Source organism: Palaemon carinicauda, chromosome 1, assembly GCF_036898095.1.
Source record: "Palaemon carinicauda isolate YSFRI2023 chromosome 1, ASM3689809v2, whole genome shotgun sequence".
NCBI lineage: Eukaryota > Metazoa > Arthropoda > Malacostraca > Decapoda > Palaemonidae > Palaemon > Palaemon carinicauda.
Genome location: NC_090725.1, coordinates 209,540,070 through 209,562,569, shown reverse-complemented (window position 1 = coordinate 209,562,569; position 22,500 = coordinate 209,540,070). Strand labels below are relative to the sequence as shown.

General features: G+C 35.5%; 1 protein-coding gene across 1 annotated transcript in view; it reads right to left on the bottom strand.

The window, feature by feature from the left end:
- Cad87A (cadherin-87A) overlaps positions 1-22,500 on the bottom strand; it is a 126,150-nt gene that overhangs the window by 44,326 nt on the left and 59,324 nt on the right. The window lies entirely within an intron of this gene.

Genomic DNA, 22,500 nt, shown 5'->3' with positions numbered 1-22,500 from the left:
TATATATATATATATATATATATATATATATATATATACACACACCATTGTGCATTTTCTCTTCAAAGGAGCGGACACTTTAAGGGATACCAACCCAGCCTCTGACTCTGCCTGTTACAATAAAGAGATAGACGGACATACTTTTTCTTTTTTGGTGGGGGGGGGAGGTTGAAGACTTTTAGAATAAAATTTCCAGCTCACGACCAATTCCTTGGTTAGTATTAAAATCATGGCAAATACATTTTCTCTTTTCTTTCATCGTTTACATGCAAATTACTTCACATGTTCTCAAACGTTAAAACACAAGTTGAACTATAAACTCATTTCCCTTGAGTGTTTTTAGCCTAATCTTTCGACTCCTCGTAGATTGATGCGGCCCCTCAAGCACTGAACCCGTCAAGTGGTTCTTATTATACACCACCCAAAACCGTTCAATATAGGCTGACGACCTCACCATCTAGCCTTGCGTGAATTAAAGAAGTCTGTTTTGTGAGAGAAATGTTTACAAATCAACTCGTTTCAGGTGCGAATCAGCAACAATTTAATAACAGCTATGCATTTAAAAGCGGACACTTCGCAAAACCAATAGATTGCTTGCGGTATACAAAGCTATATTCGTGTTCTCATTTAAACATATTTCCGACTTCAGGAATGGCTTGAAAAGCCCGGAATAAGACCTCACGTCTTTGCTACACTTTTTACCGGATCAAGGATTCGGTTCTGTGCAATTAGTCGGCCGAAGTACAACAAACATGTACACGCACTAGCTGAGCGTTATACTACTTGGCTAACGTTTGAAAGGCCCATGGGCAACCAGGACCCACCACCCACTTGTTACCTAGATGTAAATAAGTACCAACAGCTACTAAGTTTGTGAAAAAAAAGCGCAAGACTAACAAACTTGCCCAGAGATCGGATAGTTACACCGAAAATAAAATATATTGGGTTATATGGCGGTGGGAAGGGAAGGCCATTCAGCTACCTAAGCACCCTGCATTGCTCTAGGAAGTAAGAGTTAAAAGAGGTTGGACAGAAAGAAAGAGCGAACCGACACAAAGTGGAGCGCTTAAATTTAAGTCGACGCATCTTTGACCAATCAAAATTTGAAATTCGGCAAGTTCGGATTTTTCCAGCTTAGAAATTCGAGGATTCAAAATATATGGAGGAATATTTCATATCATTGGCAGTAAGAACAACTTTCTTTATCTAAATCAAGTCTGGGGAGAATAGAATTGAAGAGGATGATAGAATCGCCTTTGAGAAAAGAGAATGTTATAAGAATCGACGGTTACTTTTAGAAAGGAGACACTCCCCGACTTCTCTCCACTTAGGAGGCTGGATCCCTCCAAAAGATTCCATTGGATGAACAAATTTAAGATTACATTTAAGTATCAGCAAATTCTTCGCGGAATATAAAATGAGTCGATGGAAAATTAATACTTTTAATGACATTTATCAAATCATAACGGAAGTTGCTGCTAGAGCTGAGTAAGTTGCCTAACAGGTTTTGTTGTATTCAAAGATTATAATAATTCAAAATAATTATTTGAGGATTGTTAAATCTATATTAATGTTTAATTATCAAGTTAAAAATTAAACATTTACGTAATAATCTAATTATTCCAATCATATTTTGTTTATAAAACATTGGAAAAAGTAAACTCTCTGACAGAAAATTATTCGGTGGCTAAAAAAAGTCATCAACGAGACTCTTGGTGAATAACAAACATGGATTAACAAAATTCATGTGACATAAACAAAAGTATATATTACAAGATCATAATTCCATAATTAAAAATATATAATAAACAGGTGGAAGAAAGCACCCACAATTTTACATTCATAGTTAAGAGAGAGAGAGAGAGAGAGAGAGAGAGAGAGAGAGAGAGAGAGAGAGAGAGAGAGAGAGAGAGGTGGGTTAACTAAACCGTGTCGATAAGGGTTGGCGGATTTGCTTCTTGAATCTTGATGTTGGAACTTGGGTGAACAGTTGTTACTGACCAGCTATAGAGTCAGGATCAAAGATGGACGGTGTGCGTAACTTTTCGGAACAGAAGAGTAATAAGAGACATCCAGGCATCGATTTCATTTGACTTGATTAATTTAGGTCGCATAGCTCAGCGTCGGGGCCTGTAAGGCCACTCAGGCCAGAGGTGCTGTGGAAACCTCAAAGGTGTACTACAGTATATGAAGCAGAAGTCAGGAAGAGGAAGATAGGCAACGGGACTGAAGGGGGAGGAGCAGAGGGAGAGAGGGTGTGGGGGAGGGGGTGAAAGCGCTAAATTGATGGTCCATGTGAGGAGGAAGACCTCCGACATAGTGCGCTGACCGCTTCTTCCGTCTGAAGGAAATTGAGGTTGGCCAGTATGGTGGGGAATACGCCAGGCTTCAAGGGGGGCGGGGGGGGGGGAGGAAGGGGGGCAAACGAGAGCTCCATTCTCGAGGAGAAAGACAAACATACTTTAGGCAACCTCATTTGCATACTACAAAACAGTGGGTCATCTCTGCTGTCCTACAATTATTGTAAAATGACTAGATTTTAACAGGATTGCACCATCAAAGAATGTTCTTCCGCATGCAAACATAACACACACACATATATGTGTATATATATACACACATATACACGCATATATATATATATATATACATACATATATATACATACATATATATATATATATATATATATGCGTGTGTGTGTATGCATATACCCCCTACACACACACACACACACACACACACATATATATATATATATATATATACAAATACATATATATATATATATGTAAAGAGAGAGAGAGAGAGAGAGAGAGAGAGAGAGAGAGAGAGTTTTGTGTATCAGAAAATTGTTTACTGAATACTTCCATTAACTCTTACATACATACAAATACACATTATTTTCAACATAAACTATTACACATTTAAGAATATAATTTTTTCACTAATTTGTCTTTTTTCATATTAGATGGCTTCAAGAAAAAGTAAAAGAACAGTTGTTTACAATGTTGTACTGCTGAATCCAAGGGTAACTTGCAACTTGCTCTTCAGAAACCGTATACAATATTAGTGGACTCATACTTACGACATTGAAAAGAACTTGTCTTTTATTTCTTCTTGAAGCCATCTACTATAAAAAAAAATAAGTGAAAAAATTTTATTCTTAAATGTGATACTCTATGTTGAAAATAATGTGTATTGTATGTATGTAAGAGTTAATGGAAGTATTCAGTAAACATAATTTGCTGACTGACAACAATAAAATCGAATTTCTGGAATACTTAAGAAGGAAAGCCAGAATTTGAATAAGAACACAATTGGAAAATGTTAAGGGAATTGATACAGTAATCTCCATTTAATTTAAAGACAATTCGGTGCCTTTATCGGATTATAAATCCAAGGAATTACATCAGATAATGATGAGGAAAGAATTAAAGAAACCGAACGCATGTAGAGTTTCACAGTTGGACTGGTCGAACGATTTTCATAGCGATAGGATTAAAGTGAGGGGTGCACGCGCAGCTACTCCATAGGAAGAGGGAGTCGGTCAAAAACCTCCTTGGTTGAGAATGTCAAAGCTTGATACGTGAATGCATTCACATTTCATACGTGATTTGTTTTGTCTGAAAGCAAAGAACATAATAGTGATAGGCATTCGATTCTATTTGCATAAGTGGAAGGAAAACGTTCCAAAATGACGTTTTATATATATATATATATATATATATAATCTTCAAAACCTTTAAAAAATTTTATGTATCAAATCTAGTAATAAAATGACATATTAGTAAAATTAGTGTCCGTTGTGAGAAAGAACGAAATTTCTGAAAATATCTACAATAGATAACCTCAGCACTAGTTTTCTTCACATAACCGAGCTGATGACAAAAAGGTACTTAACACATGAAAACGTGTTTCCTGTAACAAAGAACCCTCAGGACCTGATCTTTCCAAAGTGAACAGCTGCTTCCTTAATTCAACTATCCCTCTGGCTCTTATAAAGCTTTCTTGATTGGGGTCCGCCCAAGAAAGGTGCATCCAAGCGATAAATACTACAATGTTCATTATCTTCTTCAAGCTTTGCCATTTTATCTCCTCTTACTTGTTTTTTAATTGTTGTAACCAAAAGGACGATCTGTAGTTTTTTTAAACGATTTTTCTCCCTTTTTCTATCTATTTATACTCGACTAAATGAAGGTCCGTCGAATCGTTCTTTATGCCCGGCGAAAAATTTCTTTGGGACAGTTACCTAACTTGTTGGATAAAAGATGATACCTAAATATATACTTCTTGGGGAAAAGTCAAACAATTTAGGTGATTTTACAAATGGCAAATATTGCAAAATGGAATTTTTCAGATCAAAATAGTCACAATAAAATTGTATTTAGTAAACAGAAGTTTACAAATGCGAATATCAAATAATAGTGATATTATAAGCACAAACTTCATCATCACTATTATATTTTTTGCCAGTGCACTCAGCAAAGGCTAATACCTAAAGATTGATTGATTGATTGATTTAAAGTTTTATAAAGAACATCTTTAACATACATGTTAAATAAAACCTGATCTAACGCTTAGTAGAGGCTTTGTATAAAAACGCAATTATTTCTAATTAGAGAATAGAAAAATAATTGTACACATTTCCAACTGACATCACACACACATAACGTCAATGCACGTGCTATGTAAAAGAAAAGGAAAAAAAAAAACATTACTGAGCATTGTAAATATATCCATGATTTGTTTTATGATTAAGCCGGGAGCCAAGAGGATATGTTTTACACACACAAATACACACACACAAATATATATATATATATATATATATATACATATATATATACATATATATATACACATTTATATACATATGTATACATATATATATATAAATATATATATATATATATATATATATAGATATAGATATATATTTATTTATTTATGGAGAGAGGAGGAGAGGAAGACTGAGAGATGAGAAGACGACGTCAAACGAGCTCTGGAAAGGAAGATCTTTAATATCTAAGATCAGCAAGATGGCCTAAGAAAGACATGAATAGGCAGTTTGTCTTTGAATCTTCTTTTGAGTCCAGTCACCATTCGCAGTGATTCAGACATTTTCTTTGATCTAAACATAGGGATTTGACATTATTTTGGTAAGCATTGGATGTTGGGGCAAGAAAATGGCTATTATTATAATCATTACTTGCTAAGCTACAATCCTAGTTGGAAAAGCAGAATGCTATAAGCCTAAGGACTCCAACAGGGAAAATAGCCCAGTGAGGAAAGGAAATAAGGAAAAACTACAAGAAATTTAAAAACAATAACATTAAAATCAATCTTTCATATATAAACTACAGAAAATTGAAAATAACAAAAGGATAAAAACTTCAAAATAAGAGGAAGAGAAATAAGATAGTATAGTGTGCCCGAGTGTACTCTCAAGCAAGAGAAATCTACCCGAAGACAGTGAAAGACCATGGTACAGAGGCTATGGCACTACCCAAGACTAGAGAACAATAGTTTGCTTTTGGAGTGTGTATAGAAAATTTAATGTACCATCCTCGAATCAGCATTGAAAACCAGATCATAAAATATGTCAATTAGACTGTTTTGCTCTGAAGCCAGTCCATTCAATTGTTCATCACATGGGATACAGTTCCTACATAAGGAAAAACTCTATTCTTGCTTTCTTTTAACATGGGTTTGTCCACAGAGACCGGACGGAGTTTTGTCCCCTTTATTACTTTGCTGTGGAATTCCACAGCTGCTTGTAATGTTTGACTCCTATAACATTTATAGAATCTCTTGCTTCATTCTAAATAGAACTCCTCTCCGTTTCAATCTGTATATATTTTTCCTATTTCCCTTTCTCGATTGATTACATGAATTACTGTGAGTATTCCGTTGGCCTCGGTACAAAGTTATTATAAAAGGCAATATAAATATTTGGTTCATTTCAAATATAAACGATGACAGAAGAAGAAGAAGAAGAAGACGAAGAAGAAGAAGAAGAAGAAGAAGGAGAAAATATGCCAGTTACGTCCCAAGTTAAAAAAAAGACACTTCTCGTTAAGCGTTATAACCAAGCGAAGCAAAGAAATGCCTTTCTTGCATAGCAAGCATAATTGCATGCATTTCCGGGAGCAACGCGTTCATCAAGATTATAATCCTGTCAACCTTCTTTTGAAGACCACATTTGATATTCAAATGTTCATCTTCTTAAAAGTTGCTATCATAAACATTTTTCATCTTTATCAAGATCGCATTATCCTTTTTATGTTTCCTCACTACCATTAACATCATTACCTTCTGTGTTATCATTAGCATCTCCTTTTCTATCATCATAGTCATCATTAAAATATTTTTCACAAAGCTTAACTAATGACAGGCCTTGGGAATTGCGCAACATGATTACTTCTCTTAATTAATAAGCAAACATAGCAGCCTTATCTAAATACAGTAATTACATACTCAGCACTAGTTCGTGTATGAAGGGAGAGAGAGAGAGAGAGAGAGAGAGAGAGAGAGAGAGAGAGAGAGAGTTTTACTACTATCCATAAAAATCACCTCTTCTCTTGGGAGACGGAAAAAAAGACTAAAATTGATACAGAATTAAAGTACCATAAAAAAATAAAACAGCAAAGCAAAAGGTTTTTGAAAAGATAAAGAAAGAGATAAGGAAAAGACAATATCTTTATAAACCAGCAGGCCTCCATGGCCCTTCTATTAAGCCGTAACCAGAGAGAGAGGTCCAATGAAGTACTGTCCAGCCAGCCAAAGGAACCAATGATTCTCTGGTAAGGTAGTATGTCAACGGATGGCTGGTGCCCTGAACAACCTATTACCTTCTAAATAAACAAAACACTTGTCGAGAGGTACAAATTGCATGTTGCCAGATTAACCTATACTGCTCTGTATACCTGTCATATTTTAATTCCATTCTCAATAGTAAAAATTAAGAGACAGGGAAAGAGAAAGATTTTGTTATCCTGATTGACAATCTAATTACAAATGCATCCATTATTCAAAAGATAACTTACTAATCTGTAGGGGTAATTCAGTCTTTACAATACAAGTTATGCGTCCAATTACATTAAAGCTATGTCAAGATATTGGGGGAAAAAACAATTATGAAACAAACGCTACTTGGCTGTTACAATTCAGTTTAATTAGTGTCAAGTGTTTGATATCGAAAATTTATGCAAAAACTTGAAGATGAAATACTTCAGTCAAAAGAAACAATGTACAACAGTCCATTACTGATGCAATAACTGTTCAATCATGATTCCAAAAAGACAAGTCATGAAGATCGGAATACGACTGAGAATTATCATATAGAGAAGGATTTAGAAGTCACGGTCACTTCTCATGAGCCATGATTAATTCTTTTTTTTTATGTGTGTGTGTGTGTGTGTGTGTGTGTGTGTGTGTTTTGGACACCACACGTTGTCGTACCCTTCATGTTCATGTTTGAAAAGATGTCAGTTTTTCAATGCCTCTTTTCAAGTGTTTTTGTCGGAAAAAATGCATAAAAAAGACTTACGACGAAAAAATATACAAAATAAAGATTGATTGGCTAATCTTTTTAATGGCCCATTAAAAGCATTTTAATTATAATATAAATAATCTCATAGAAAGCTCTAAAAAACTATATTTGTGACCACAAACAATATCCATCAGCTATATTTCTATGTAAGCTTAATACGCCTAACATTTTGTAAACATTCCTACCTTCCTGAAATACAAGTGATAATATTCTTTCAATAACATTGCTTTTTATTCTCATGCACGTCTTTGTCTATTCTAAATACAACAGTTCAGAGTAAAAAGGATGTTTACCAATCAACTCCATTTATTCTTTCGAGCGAGGGTCTGAAGAAAGAGACAAATATGTGGAAGGACTTGAAGGAAAGATGGGAGAAGGAAAAGAGAGAGGGTCTATCTTGAAAGCAGTGTCATATTAGTCTCCCGTTGTAATCCTTCTATGATAGGTATAAAAAAGCAATCAGATGACGTATATCTGCGTCCGTGCGTTCACCCATCTGTCATTTCCTCCTACAGTTCGAACCGCCTTGGATTTCCGGTTTTATACAGGGCATCATAATATCCCTTTGCACCTGTTCCCTTCAAGCCTTTCTGCAGAACCTGATGAGTTGGATCATTTTTGGTGCATAACACAGCTTCAGTCTTTTAGAGCAAAGAGATGTGACAACAGATAGAAAGAAGTATATATAAATCGAATGAAAAGATAGCCTGTGTGTGTATGTAGAGAGAGAGAGAGAGAGAGAGAGAGAGAGAGAGAGAGAGAGAGAGAGAGAGAGAGAGACTACATCCTCACCCGTATGACACCACATCGCACTATCTCTCATTTCTCTCACGCCTCAAACTTTCTCACGCTCTTAATAAAAACGGTTCCACAAAACGGAAAACAGACAAGAACGTCTCCTCCATCCTTCTCGCGAGCCGTGGAAGAATTTCGGGTTATCACCAGCGACAACACTTCCTTTCCGCGATTGTAAATAACACAGTACCGTTGGTGTTTCTTACTTTGACAATAAAATTTGATATAGTTCTGGGTAATGATGATACATCACAGTTTAAAAGTAGATATTGTAATTTTAATTGAGGACTTTCTCTACATGGTTAACACAAAAGAGAAGTCAAAGTGTATGCAGGGTTGCAGCGGAATTTAGGAGCATCCTCTGTGGGTATAGGAATTAGCTGAGAAAGCGGGATGTTTTTCACACAGGGTAAATTCTTCCTTTTGCACCTAATTAAGAAATATGGCCGTGGTCATTATTTTGTATTCTGTAGCCTTCCTTTTTAAATTTGAAGGTTATTGTTGAAATATATTGGGTATTTTATATATATATATATATATATATATATATATATATATATATATATATATATATATATATACACACACACACACACACACATATATATATATATATATATATATATATATATATATATATATATGTGTGTGTGTGTGTGTATATGTGTGTGTGTATGTGTGTGTCCATGTATGAGTGCACGTGAGGGTGTGTTTGTTTTGTTTTTTTCAGTTTCTATTGCTTTCTTATGTCCTGCAAGTAAATGAGAGAGAAAGAGAGAGAGAGAGAGAGAGAGAGAGAGAGAGAGAGAGAGAGAGAGAGAGAGAGAGAGAGAGAGAGAGAGAGAGATTGCAAATTATCTGAAATCGTTTCGGTTTATTTGATCACCAGTCATTTGGAAGCTGCATTCATAAATTTGAGAAACCCAAGAGAGAAGTAAATTGCAACGTGTTTGAAACATGTTGCCGAGTGCTACACCTGCACAGCCATCCCTTTTGAAAGAGACTGTTTGTTGGAATGTTACACAGTTAAACAGGTTTCATTTTATCCAGAGTTTGCTAAAGAAAAAACGCATTTTACATAGCATTTACTATATAAATACTATTAAAGCGGAAAATCTTAATTATCCTTTTAAAAATAGACATGTGGCTTTGAAATTATCATAAAATAATATTTTTAGGATTTTTATTTTTCAAGATGAATTGTGTTACTGCAGATTTGATGTGAGAAGACGGGATAATATTTTTCGCCACTTATGGAGATAATGGTCATCGTAATAACTCGAACCATTTCAATACGAGTATAGAAGTACCACTATTAAAAATATTAAAAATAATAATAACAAAGATGATAATAATTGAGATATTTTACATTTGCTATGATTGATGTAGTCAACCAGAAAATCATAATTCTCGTAAAAGTTCTTTCTATGGCCTGATTGGTAACGTCTCCGCCTGGTATTTGCCAGTCGGAGGTTCGAGTCCCACTCAGACTAGTTGGTGCCATTAGTGTCTGCAACCTTACCATCCTTGTGAGCTAAGGTTGGGGGGTTTGGGGGAGCCTATAGGTCTATCTGCCGAGTCATCAGCAGCCAGTGCTTGGCCCTCCCTGGTCCTAGCTTAGATGGAGAGGAGGCTTGGGCGCTGATCATATAATATATGGTCAGTCTCTAGGGCATTGTCCTAATTGCTAGGGCAATGCCACTGTCCCTTGCCTTTGCCATTCACGAGCGACCTTTAAACATTTAAACCTTTATGGGAATTGGGTTAGGGCAAATGGAAGTGCCCCTTCCATTAGCCCTTCATGAAGGAAAAAATCCTCTCAAGAAAAAAGGATGGGAAACCCTATGTCAAAATAAAACCAGACTGGTGTTTTGCTTAAAAGAGAAATGGCCATAGGAGTAAAGGCAAATGCAGGTGAACTTGAAGTCCTTTTGAAGTTCGAGTGTCATGCCATCAACCTGATGAATTCTTGTCCCTTTTCAATTCTTCAGACTTGATATTATTGTAACCTTCCCTCCATCCTCTAGGAAGCGGCGTTATTGCTTTCTGATCGGAAGACCCCGAGCTCTTATTCTGTCCTTCGTTTATTGTTGACAAAATTACTGTGCGTTGCGCATTCACAAACCATTTTGAAAATAGTAAAATAAATCTGAAAAATAACTTGAAATTGCAAAAACAAACATTCATGTTCTTACTAAAGATTTGATTAATTCAGAGAATAAATACAGACGAACTTATGACACGTGAAATTCATATAAAATTTAAATAAATGAAATTGAAAAATTGAAAATACAATAGAATGAACAGCGCAATGTCTGAATGATAAAAAATTGCAAGCATTTGAGAGAACATAGGTAAATGAAAAGCCACTATTACATAGAGAATTAATTGAAATGAACATATCGCAACATTCTGGTAAATTGGCTTACCCTTCGTAAGAGAATCTCGTTTACAATTTAACAAACGCTCCATGAATGTTCCTTATCTTTTAAACGTCAGGAAAGAATATATAAAAAAAAAAAAAAAAAACTGTGCCTGGATTCCAAAGCTGCGATAAACTCCTCTTATCGGAATGTTACGGGCATTTGAATGAAATGCATATAACTGAGGAAAATTAAATATGTAGTAATAAAGTGATGAAAGCCTACCAATGCCCATATATTTATACCATAGAAACTCTGAAGTGCATAATGTGTATGGGCAGAAACTATCAAGCACGTGTGAACATAATTTGAGAGAAAACAGAAACCACAAATCACTATATACGCTATACCTCAAATTTAAGGCTAAAAAAAAAAAGAAAAAAAAATCCAATTGATATACCCATCACATGAAATACAAAAGTGTAGTAATGATAGGCCACATGTGGCCATCATTAAAGGCACAACAGAAACAACACACCAAACGTTGCCATCATTTAAGGCATGCCATAAACCATAAATCAGATTTGGCCTTCAATAAAGACACAAGACAAACTATAGCTAATTTGTGGGCATGTTGTAAGGTACTGTCCAGCAGAAAACATAAACCCCATGTGGCCATCATTTAAGGTACAGCAGAAACAAAAGACCACATGTGATCATCTTTGAGGACAGTAAAAAACCATACACAACACATGGCCATCATCTAAAGTAAAGCAAACAGCATAAACAATAAGTGGCCCTCACTAAAATCACAATCGAAACTATAAGAAATATGGGGTTACCATCATGAGCTATCAAAGACCATGAACCGCATTTGGTTATCTTTAAAGGAACAGAACAAACTATAAACCTCGTGCGGCCATCATGAAAAAACACAACAGAAACCATAAACAACATATGGTTTTGCTTTAAGGCATAGCAAAAACTTTAAACCTCATGTGGCCATCATCAAAGACACAACAGACAACATAAAACAAATGTGGCTATCATTTGATATACATCAGAAACTATAAATCTCATGTGGCCACCAGTATTGAGCCAGAACAAAAACATGAACCACATGTGGTCATCATTTATAGCACCGCTAAAAACAAAATCCTCGTGATGGCATTATTATAGGCATAACAGAAATCATAAACCTCAGGTGACCATCTTTTAAGGCTCAACAGACACCATATACCAAGTAACCAAATTTTAAGGCACAGCAGAACCCATAAGATACAATTGACTATCATTTAATATCGAGCAAGAATAATAACATTTAATTATTTTCTAAGGCTTCGCAGAAACCATAAATCACCATAAATCACAACTGACCATCTTTTAAGGCATTTTAGAAACATTACCTTCCATGTGACCATCATTTAAGGCATATAAGAACCACCTGTGACTACCTCTTTTGATACAAAAGAAACCATAAATAACATAATGATCATTTCTAATGTACAGTAGGACCCCTAAACCCCATGTGACCATCTTTTCAAGTACCAAAGAAATCATAAACCACACTAGAAGCATGAAATTCCATGTGGTCATCTTTTAAGACACAACAGAAAACAAAAACCACATTTAACTACCCGTTAGGCAAAGCCGAAATCATAAGCCTTATATGAACATCTTTTAAGGCCCAGCAAAAATCATAATCTACATGTGACCATCCTTTCAAGACACCGAAACACATAAACCACACATGAAAATCTTTTAAAGCACAGATAAACCATGAACCCTTTTTGAATATCCTTAAAAGCATAACAGAAATCATAAACATGTAACCAAATTCTAAGGGAAGAAGAAGAAGAAAAAAAAAAAAAGGAAAATAAATAGGCGCAGCACAAATCCAAAACCCCAACGTGATCATCTAATAAGTTCCAGCAAAATCCATTAACTACATGTACCCCTCATTTAAAACATAGCAATAACCATACACACCTTGTGGCCATCTTTTAAGGCAAGATAACCCACATGCAACCATCCTTTCAAGGTAAAATTGATACCAAATTCCATATAAAACCATCTTTTAAGGCACAACAAAAAACATAAAACCACATTTAACCCACTTTTATGGCACAGCAGAAGCAATAAAATATGTGACCATCATTTTAAGGCCTAAAAGAAAACTTAAACCCCAAGATGCAACTATGAGTAGAGGAGTAAGTAAATAACTTATTCTTTTACAAAAGAGTTAACTCAACCATACAATGAAATGTGTATAACAGCAAAAGTTAGTTTAAAAACCTAATTTGAGCAGATTCTCAAGATTTTAATTGAAGCTAAACATGCAAAAAAATAAGAATGGAATTCCTCCTTGTGAGAAAGGCATCAGTAGACTGAATGCGCAAAAAAAATGTACCATGGAGAATCTAACAATGCTCAAGCTCCTGCATTTTAGGCAAATGTGCCACGTTGCAATATTAAAGTATATATTGTCAATGTCTAATAAATGTACATACCACAGCCCTTTTATCGTTTATTGTCATACGTAGATGTAAAGTTTAAAGACAGTATACACCCAGCCAAACAGTTGTAAATACACTGTATGAAACTGTGCCATAATTTTGTTGCTTCTCTCTCTCTCTCTCTCTCTCTCTCTCTCTCTCTCTCTCTCTCTCTCTCTCTCTCTCTCTCTCTTCGTTTCTATTTCCATGCGTGGGTGCATGCGGCATTCTGTGGTTACCAGTTACAGCTGAGTTAACAAAGGCTAAGAAAACATGTTATGCTGAGGTTTACTGTATAAGGTTTGTGAAGGCAAAAGGTACAGGATCGTTGAAGGAGAGTTACTTAACTACAGCACAGCTTTCAAAAAGATTCAGTTGAAGTATGCTAGGTTAGTCTCAAGTTGAACGCTAGAAATTAGTTTTAAAAGTATGATCGGGTTAAATAAATATTCACATTATAGGCTATAAAACACTATCTAAATAGACTAATTGATAAAGTAAAAAAAGCTAGGTTATTAATCAATAGTAAACTTTCGAAACCAGTTTTAGAAATTCAAAATAACATTGATTTTAACTCAGTCTACCGACGTAATCTAAGGAACCTCTTTGCAATATAAGCGAACTGATATCTCGTTCGTCATATGCTTTGCTTACTCTTATCATTTGTTTTTGTCCTGTTACAACGTCGCGCTGACAGATGCTTATTTGCGATAGTATGCGTTACTCCACCGAACGATGTGATTAAGTGCCGAAACGCTTGTCAAACCAAATAATAACTTAGGAAAATTAGTGTATACAATGGACATATACTTCGTATAAGTACAACAACAGTTAACAATCGAAGTAAAGCAAGAACATTGCAGTAACTATCATTTTACAGCATAATATAAAGAACATTGCAGTAACTGTCATTTTACTGCATAATATAAAGAACATTGCAGTAACTATCATTTTACTGCATAATATAAAGATCATTGCAGTAACTGTCATTTTACTGCATAATATAAAGAACATTGCAGTAACTGTCATTTTACTGCATAATATAAAGAGCATTGCAGTAACTGTCATTTTACAGCATAATATAAAGCATACGTCACACGACCTACCCCAAATGTAAAGCATTATAGAAACTACAGAGAGCTGTGACCAAGATTTAAAGCATAATAGATGCCTAACCTTCAGCAGGTAATTTTATTGCCTAATCTCTCTCTCTCTCTCTCTCTCTCTCTCTCTCTCTCTCTCTCTCTCCTCTCTCTCTCTCTCTCTCTATATATATATATATATATATATATATATATATATATATATATATATATATATATATATATATATATATATATATCAGTTTGAAACGGATAGAGAAGTTTTGGTATTTATTTCAGTATATCGTAAACTTTGGCTATAAGAAATGTCAACATTGGCTCAAATGAAAGCGTATGTAACAAGAAAGTATTTATAATGCAATACATAATTATAGATTAGTTATTTATCCTGAGAGGACTTCGTTTGCAAAGAGAAATATGTTAAAATCAAGATTTTTTCGTTTTTTTCTGTGCACATTTTGTATTACTTTCAAAATATATATACTATTGTCAAGGCCTTGACTATTGTAATCTTTTATCTTTAAATATGTTTTTGATATATTACAATCATCCCTGCAAAATTTCATAAAAGTCTGAATATTTTTGACTGCCTATATAAGGCTTCATGTAGATTTATGTGAGGCGGAGTTGAGCGTACTGCGAAACGGAGGGTTTTGGCCCCCTTTGTGAGAACGGCCCCGAGTTGAGGGTGGTCGCTTTGTTCTTGACATAGCCCAAGACATACGTTATTACGAAATATGAGTTAAAAAAGTTAGCAGAAAACATCCGGAGAGGTGGGTCTGACACCCGGCCTATATTACATGCACCAAATAAACAGTTTCTTGGGAAAAGGGTTTCATGAATCCTCATGTGAATACTCTTGGTCAATTTTGAAAACATAAATATTATTTATGATAATTACTTATATTACAAATTTGTGTATTTATTCTTATTACTAGTAGTAATAGCAGTGGTATTAGCAGTAGTAGACGGAGTAGTAGTAATGATAGTAATTCTATTGTAATTACGCATCACTAGTAGCTATTACTAATTCCATCATAAGTATTGACACCATTGCAGTTATTGTTAATACTATCATCATCATAATCTTAATCATCACTATCTATATCACTATTATAATGACTAAAACTGAATATAGACACATGCACGTATAACGTTGCCTTGTCAACTTTGAAATTTTAATAAAGTGAGAATTTAACGATTTAGATTGAGATAGCTTAGAGTACGATAGAGGTACGAAATTACGGTACGTTATTTTTACTGCACTGTGCGGTACGGAAAAATGATTGGGGTTACGGTACGAAATTACGGTACGGTTTCCAACCAGGTAAGAAGTACGGGAAACATTCCGTACCGGTACGAAATTACGGTACGGTTTTCAACCAGGTATGAAGTACGGAAAACATTCCGTACCGTACCGTGCCATCAGTCTTCAGTGCGTCTGATTCCAATCTTAATAGAGGACGCACCTTATGAATACAATGCGCCAACAGTTTAATATGAAGAGCCAAGACAACTTCCGAAATATTAACCATCTTACGATGTCTATGATGTCAGGAATAAAAGAAGAGAAGTGTGAAATTGTGTCCCTCATTTAAGCAAGTAGATTTAAGACACCAAAGTTTCTTGGAGATTGGACTTGGGTAATTTGGAATTCCAGGAGGCTCCTCTTTTCATTATTTTCATTTAATTTCCTAATAGCCTTTCCTATTTTATTATCTATCTGTGTAATATATATATATATATATATATATATATATATATATATATATATATATATATGTGTGTGTGTGTGTGTGTATGTGTGCGTACACATATATGTTCGTATATACTTTTTATCCCTACACAAACGAACACAGACGAACACATGTACTTAGACACCGCAATGGAGGAAAGCCAAGGCTTAGAAACGAGTGGCAACATTGTAAAATGCCTTCGTTTCGGGGAAAGAGGACAAAGCGTTTTGTGCAACAACGAAAGCGGTGATGTTTAGGCACAACTTCACAATGACATCTTAAAGGAACGAATTCGGAGAAATAACATAAAAGATGGATAACAATGCTCAAAAAAGACGTTTGTGATCTCTTCGACAACTGTCCGCTCCACAATAAACGTGCCAAACTTCAAAAAAAGTGATATGAGAGAGAGAGAGAGAGAGAGAGAGAGAGAGAGAGAGAGAGAGAGAGAGAGAGATTAAAGTTATATTTTGTGTAGGTCTTCGCTGTTTGTCTTTGGTCTTCTTAAATGGTAACAGTTTGTCCCCATATACTGTTACAAGTTCAACCATCCTCTCAATATGTTCCCTGTTTTATGTATCATAAAAAATTTTCTGTTTATACTTGATAAAGGAGAATGCATAGTGAATTGATCAATTTTCTAAGAATAACTGTTTTGCATTCAATCCAATGTAATATGTAGTTTTGTATACACCGAGTTTTAAAAGCATTTGGTTACTATTCAAACAAACAATCGATATTTCATGATTTTATTGTACTTACGTCCAAGGCTAGTGTAAAAGGATGAAAGCTTAAACAATTATATCAAATTTACACAAAAGGAAATTACAATCCTTTATATAAATAAAGATAAAATACACAAAATTAGTTAATGAGGTGTCAATAAAATGCCAGGAATGAAGCAGTAGAGAATTTGTATGAAAAAAGTAACAATAACACATCCAGAACTGGTATTTCACGAGCGGCCAAAAACAGCAAACTATATGACAAAAATAACCAGAGCAAAAACATAAATACAATAATAAACTTCACAAAAAAAAAAAACACCACAAGAATACACGCATGAGCTCGCAAAGCCGCACACACAAGCGAACCCATAAGTAACCTAGATATGTAGGAGGGACCATAGATGACCAAGGAGGTTATTATTAAACCTCCTTGTAGATGACAGGGCTTCCATCTTGCAAAAAAACTATCTTCACTCCAAAGCTTTCATCCAGTGCTATATTAACAATTCTTCTTCACCCAAGGGATTAACTATTGCACTGTAATTATTCAATGGCTACTTTCCTCTTGGTAAGGGTAGAAGAGACTCTTTAGCTATGGTAAGTAGCTCTTCTATGAGAAGTACACGCCAAAATCAAACCATTGTTCTCTGGTCTTGGGTAGTGCCATAGCCTCAGTACCATGGTCTTCCACTATCTTGGGTTAGATTTCTCTTGCTTGAGGGTACACTCGGGCACACTATTCTATCTTATCTCTCTTCCTCTTGTTTTGTTAAAGTTTTTTATAGTTTATATAGAAAATATTTATTTCAATGTTGTTACTGTTCTTAAAATATTTTATTTTTCCTTGTTTACTTTCCTCACTGGGCTATTTTCACTGTTGGGGCCCTTAGGCTTATAGAATCCTGCTTTTCCAACGAGGGTCGTAGCTTAGCAAGTAATATTTATTTCCTGCTCTTTTTTCAAACAATATATCACAATGATATTACAACAGAAGTAAATAATCCCTAGTTTTTACCTTTAAAACTAAAAGAAAAAGAATTGCATAGGCCCCTGATCTTGCCGTGCCCCGAGGCTTCAGCCTGGTCAGCCTTATTATGGATAATGCGGCACTGCTTCCAGTCTTAATGATGGACAAACTTCCTTTGCTGTATTACATGGATGGATTTATGGACTTGGGCAATAGAACTACGGTCAAGTGCCGGGCCCTGTGTAGCCATTCATCGCTCAAGTGCATCTAAGGTAAGGTAAAACCCTGAGTTGCACTATGAGGTAAAATCTAGAAGAGGTTAGGCTGCAAGACGGAAGAAAGGATGCAAGAAGAACTGAGGTGAAGTAGAGGGATATAACAAGTGCAGGGGCTGAGGGAAAGCTGCAAAGACTCTTAAGAAATGCCTATATAGTGCATTGCATGAGGTTCACCAGTGGCCCTACCCCCTCCCCCAACCTTGCTTTACTTTATTCTCCCGTTCATTGGTGTTCAACTTGGGCTTACTACTGCTCTCCTTGTGCCCGGTCGAACTGTTCTTCTTGGGTTTACATACTTCCGCTGAATTCCATTTTTGGTTGTTCGTCTTGTGATGACGCTCTTGCGCCTTGCATTAAGATGTCTTCTCTTGTTCAAGTATGCGCATCTTTTCCCAATTTTCAGGGTTATTTATATAATTTGTTCGGAAACTAACACTACTGGACAATCATTGTAGTTGATATTTGTACTGTGAATATTACCAGGCTCATAAAATCCCAGTTATGATTATTCCATTCCAAAATCACTTCATCGGGAGCTGTTAATATTCCATCATGAAAACTTGACTGAACAACAGCATCCATTTTCACTATGCAGTAGACTTCATATGGCTTAGCAAAAGAACTGGAATTGACAAATAATGGTTTCTGTTTCATATGTGCCTTGTTTTACTAGTCTTCTTCTCACAGACGGCACTGGCGAACCATGATATTTGTAACGCCAGTCCGCCCAAATCAACCAATAATCATCACAAGAATATATACCTTAATTATATTTTGAAATGTATGAAGAAATTAACTCTTTCAGAAATTTCATTAGAAATAAGGTTTAGTCAGTTTTTGAATCCTATAAAGGTATACTACTTTTCTTTTTTAAACTAAACTTTCTAGCAGATTGGTGGAGCCGACAAGAACAGCTACTTTTTAAGCAGTCAAGCAAGCCAGTCCTCAGGTGGCCATGAGAAGAATGTTTTCAGGAATACCCGTTAGGTTTTAAGTCTATTTCTTCGGGAAGTACTATTTCTTATTATTATTGTTATCATTATTATCATCATTGATGTTACTATCATTGCATATATTTACCGCTTACACCGAACACGTCATATATAAAATACTTCATCGGTGATGAAGGAACAAGAAGACAAAAACTGGATAAAATTTCAACATCTTGAGAGCTAGACTAACGGAAAGGGAGGAATCGAGAGAGAGAGAGAGAGAGAGAGAGAGAGAGAGAGAGAGAGAGAGGATACCCTCAGGAGAGGTGGTATAACCTGTAGTTATCTTTAACGGTTCCCTGACTAGATAAGCATTCTACAAGGCGAGTATCCAGGTATAAGGATTACCACATAGAAGGAGGGTTTTCCATTAAAGTTTGAACATGCCTATGTATAATATTCAAATATACAAACACGAACATATCCACTAGTGTGGAATATTTGTGTGTGAGTATATGTGTGCGCGTATATCTATATATATATATATATATATATATATACATATATATATATATATATATATATATATATATATATATATGTATATATATATATATATATATATATATATATATATAGCCATCTAATGTCACCTATCTATTAGTAGTGTAAGAAGATAAACCATATTCACATTTTTAAGCAAATCAAATCAATCAAAGATCAAATATGGATTGTTTAATTTGTGGAGGGTACGCGAATCATAGGCTCTTCTCTTCTATCGCTCTATCTATCACAGTATCAACTATATTTACTTAATCATCTCTCTCTCTCTCTCTCTCTCTCTCTCTCTCTCTCTCTCGCGCGCGCCTTCGCACCTGTATCTAACCTTTCTCTCTTGGATCCTTCAAGGAGGCCAATCTTACCACTTTCTCCCATGGCACATACCAATACCCACATACCCCTGACTACTAGCTCCCTGACTCGTGCCACGAAATGAACCCCCTCCCCACTATCTTCCAAACCACCTTCCTCCCCACTATTAATTTTCACCGTCATCTCTCTCTCTCTCTCTCTCTCTCTCTCTCTCTCTCTCTCTCTCTCATTAGAGAGAGTACAACACAGGGACAGTTTTCCGTTTGTTAAAATATTTATTTCGACCAACTGTAATTTAATATTTCGGTTTTCTAATTATGAATTCAAATGAATATGATTGTGCATGTGTATCCATGTCACGTAGATGCATGCGCTCAAGAGATGCAAGAGAAATACAAGTGCGCATGACTGCATTAAATGTGATTTAGAGTGATATCGCTTGTAAAACAAATGACAATTTGTGTATCGCCTTAAACGGCTGTGTCAACACGCTCGTGTTAGTAAAAACGTGCAAATATCCGTGTATAGCACTAAAAACATGTAGGTTATGCAATACTTGTACAAGAAAATATATCTTCGAAAACATGTATGTGTACTTTGTGTATACAATTACTTATGAATACTGACACATGCGCTTTAGGAATTATTTGATTGTTTGTGTTAATCCTTATGTGTTTAGAAGTAGGCGTGTATGTAAATTAGCAGGTGTGTATATTGAGATCTACATAACACTTGATCTGAATTCGTTGTCACTTCCCTCACTCTTATACGACACACGTGACTCGTATCGGATCAAGTCTACTTTCACCAACTCAAGGACAGATTGGAACCATAAGGAAACAGTGCCTAAGTGATTCCTCTCTCTCTCTCTCTCTCTCTCTCTCTCTCTCTCTCTCTCTCTCTCTCTCTCTTTCGGATATGGAAAAACAAGATTTCATTTTCTCTGATCGTGACACGTCCGGGCTCAGCCTCCTTTCGTGTTTTCTTTACCTACATTTTCTCTTTCAAGTCTTTCTCGACGTTAAGAAAAAAAGGTTCCATCACGTACTTCAGAAGAAATCCCAACTTGATTGACCTTATTTCTTTAGCCATCAAAATGCCTTTCATCAATATTAAGAAAATTTTCATCTAGACCTTTCTTATCAACTTGGTATTTCCATAGATCATTCTCGATTCCAATCATATCCACATAACTTCCATCAATAGTAACCTAGATGTCTTTTTCAAGATAATGTTTCCTTTTAAAACTCCAAACCAATCTCCCTCCTACCAGTAACAACCAATATTCCGTCTTCATCAACCTACAATCTTTCGTTTCCTCTCAATTTTGTCGTGATGTACGTAGTCTACCTTTATCTTAACCGGACCATCACACGATACCTTTTTTTTTGTGTTGGCCGGAGGGATGTTGAGAACAAAAAGACGGAGGATGGAAGGGGCAAACTCTACTCCCAAAGGAGTAATAGTACCGCCGTTTGAATTTACGAATAATATAGGAATCTAAGTAAAAATCCCATAGCTTAGGATTTGGATAGATACTACCCGTTATTTCCATCACTAATAGTAATCCTACTATAGGATGCTGCCTTGCCTCTGATAAGTTTTTTTTTTTTTTTCTTCAGAGTAGGAAGACCCGGCTCTCTTCCCTTTCTTAGCCTGGTGAATCTGTAACCCAAATGATAGAAAAATTAGGTCCCTTTGTGACTAGGATATTTCTGTCAAACCTAGGTCTGTATGAGAAGGTGACAGTGAGTGAGGTCACCATCTGCACCTCCCAGGGACGTTATCTCAATTGTGAACATAAGGGTTCTTTCTATTCGTTGGTATCCGCATCTAATCGGCGACTTCTATTGCACAGAAACAGCGTTTAGAGTTCGGCGTTAAACTTGATTGCGAAATCCGGTTCTCATGAAGGAAGTGATGAATTGCGGGGATTTGGACAAGGATGCATATGATGTTCTTTGTGCTGTCTTTCCTTCTGAAGTCAATTTCAGTCGAAGAACGAATGCAATTATTGCAATATGTAAAAAAAATCACTTACTTGCCTATATAAATCAAATTGGCCATGATATTTATATGTAAATCTCTCTCTCTCTCTCTCTCTCTCTCTCTCTCTCTCTCTCTCAACATCACACGGCCTGAGGGACAATCAAATGATTTTTATGACTCATCCATGCAGTCATTTCCTATTCCTGGATAAGCTGACTGAGAATCTCTGTTGTATTGTTTCTACGTAGAGGTAAAATATAATCATTGAATGTAAACATATAATTTCCAAGGAGCAATATTCCGTCTTTTTTAAAGCAAAATTATTATTCCAATCAATAAAGCAAAACAAGCGAATTTCCAAACAATCATGTGGGGACTTTTTCCTTTTTCTGTATGCAAACATTCATGTATATACTGTCGATATGAGCATGGCGGGTTGCTTATATGTGAAGCACACATACGAGATATGCTATGAATATTTTTGCATGTTATGCATACCTGGAAGGTACATCATGCATCTGTATCAATAACTTTATACGTTTGGTTTTCCGTATGTTTGAAATAAGTTTATTTGATAAGAATTTCAATTGTAAATGAACAGAGAGAGAGAGAGAGAGAGAGAGAGAGAGAGAGAGAGAGAGAGAGAGAGAGAGAGAGAGAGAGCATAAAGCCATGCATACATCCAA